The sequence below is a fragment of the Echinops telfairi genome, unplaced genomic scaffold, assembly GCF_000313985.2.
Source record: "Echinops telfairi isolate 266 unplaced genomic scaffold, ASM31398v2 ScPeMD7_655;HRSCAF=1070, whole genome shotgun sequence".
Classification (NCBI taxonomy): domain Eukaryota; kingdom Metazoa; phylum Chordata; class Mammalia; order Afrosoricida; family Tenrecidae; genus Echinops; species Echinops telfairi.
The window spans coordinates 34,923,771-34,926,229 of NW_022104553.1; the positions used below are offsets into that span (position 1 = coordinate 34,923,771).

The 2,459-nt window shown below is 46.3% G+C and overlaps 1 protein-coding gene across 1 annotated transcript in view; it reads right to left on the reverse strand.

Annotated features, from left to right (window-relative positions):
• LOC115870329 (zinc finger protein 420) overlaps nucleotides 1-2,210 on the reverse strand; it is a 54,485-nt gene extending 52,275 nt beyond the window's left edge. Inside the window, exon 1 of the mRNA XM_045292880.1 lies at nucleotides 2,135-2,210. The gene's annotated coding sequence lies outside the window, so the exon portion shown is untranslated. The remainder of the gene's footprint in view (nucleotides 1-2,134) is intronic.
• Between the last annotated feature and the right edge of the window lie 249 nt (nucleotides 2,211-2,459).

The window sequence follows — 2,459 nt, forward strand, 5'->3', positions numbered from 1 at the left end:
GCGAATTTTGGGAATGATGAGGGCAACAAATGTATAGATGTACTTTACACAATTGATCTATGTATTGTGATGAATTGTATGAGCCCCAATAAATTCATTAAAAAAAAAAAGAAATAAATAATAACACAGGCCAATAAATAAATAAATAAATAAAGTGGTCAAAGCATTCCCTCAAAGACAAAGAGGGGCTATAACAGGCTATTTACATATCATTTACATAGTATGCATGAGCCCTGGTGGCTGGGTGGTTAAGTACTTGGTTGGTAACTGAAATCGTGAAGGTTCAACCCCACCAGCTGCTCCACAGGAGAAAGATGTGAGAGTTTTCCTGGTACTGATTCAACGCCTGGCAAGTCCTGATCCATTGGTCCACTATGAGTTGAAATCAACTTGATGGTTGTGAGTTTGGTTTAATATTATAGTAGGTATTATAAGAAATCTGTCTTGGAGAAAGTACAGCCAAATTGCTCCTTAGAATGTAGGCTGGCGAAACAAGTCAGGATGGCCGAGTGGTCTAAGGTCCTGCGTTCAGAATGTAGGATGATGAGACTTGGCCTAGCATATTTGAAATATTATCCAGATGTCCCTGGAAAATGACATTATACTTGGTAAAGTAGGGTCAGCAAACAAACAAAAAAAGCCCCAGTGAGATGGACCAGCACAGTGCCTATAACAATGGGTTCAAACACAACAACTGTGAGGATGGTGCAGGAGCGGGCAGTGTTTTGATCTGTTGTACTTAAGGTAGCTATGATTCAGAACCAACTCAACGGCACCTAACAATGATTCAAAGTTTATGGGAGGATCTGTTATAGGTTATATGTAAATACTATACCATTTTACATAAGACACTTGAAGATCCATTTACATCCAAGGGAGTCCTGGAACCAATCCCCTAAGAATAAGGAAGGATGATTATACACTAATTAGAACCTATAGTCTGCATCCACACTTCATTTAACATAGAGGAAAATCAGAAGGGATCAGCTGGTACCTTCTGTATCAGAAAGAAGGCCAAGGTGACAGCTCTCTTGGACTAGAACTTCTAGATTCAAGAAATCCATTGGAAATAGAACCCTATGCTGTGGCTGGTCTTTCTTGAAGATGCTATGGATTCTAGAATTACCATCTGAATCTCAGATCTGTGGCTTGTAAATTAATCTTATCTTTCATTCCGAAGTTCCAATGTCTGACATCTTTCCCTCCTGCCATTTCTCTGTAATCAGGTTATAAGGTGAGAGGGAAAAAGAGATATTAGGGAAAATATTGCCCCATTCCAGGGTGAACTGAGGATGGGTACAGAAATAAAGGCAATTGAGGGAGTGGGGAACAGGAGTGGCATATGTGTGGGAGGGGTATGTGTGTGTGTGCATGCACAGTTATCCACCTGATCAAAACAGGAAGAATTCAAATCATCAGAAGAGCACAAAGTCACATGGGACCCATAATCCAGACAGACTCAGCCCCAGAATGAACTCAACACCAAATAGACTCTGCCTTCTAAACTCCCGTAAAGTCACATTTTCACATCACAAAGTTAGAAAAACCACCACCAAATTAATGTTGCAATGGCAGACCATCCAGTTACACACAGCGAATATACACAATTGCACAGACACGCCAGCACATCTGAACACTATGATGGGGGCACACAGCCAACAAACACCTTTTCACAATGGCACTTTTACTCCACAGTCACAAGCAAACTCCAGCAATGAACACGGCACACACACAATCCCATAGTTACACAGAATCCTCAGTCATCTGACGGCTCAGACAGACGCAGATAAACAAACCCATCACCAGGATAAAAAAGTTACTAAGCGGTTGCAGCATCATACACGTCAGTCATGGATAAAATCCTGTGATGCACAAGGCTCATAAATAGCTCCTGAGCGACTTAAGTCCATCCAAGCACAGTCACAACAGCAGTTAAACACCTCACACAGACACACAAGCCGATCCTAGTAGACGGGTACCTAGTCAATAAATACCCTGCAACAGCGGTACTGTCGCACTCAAAGTCAAACGCACGACCCCCCCACCAAGGCTCACACAAAGGCCCCCATTCGCACACGGCCAGTCGTCCCTACGTCTCCTGTGCGATTTCACCCTGGCACTCAAGACACCTCACCTCAGCCGCGCGGGGCCCAGGATCCCTGCCCAGCATCCAAGCCCGATCCCCGGGGCCACCAGGACTGCAGAGCCCAGAGCGGCCCCCAGAGCAGCCCTCTTCCCACCGGAGGGCTCCGGATCGCGCGGATACCCGGGAACGAAGACGCGCTCCCGGTGCGGGTGCCTGGGAAATGTAGTCCAAGGCCTGGAAAGCGGCGCGAGCCGCCGGGATGCTGGCACGCGCCGTGACTTCTGTTCCTCGAAAGCCCCATACCTGTGCCCTGGAAGCCGCGGGCCCTCGCCAGCGCCCCGGAGACTTCTGGGGTGCCTGTCCGTGCTCAGTA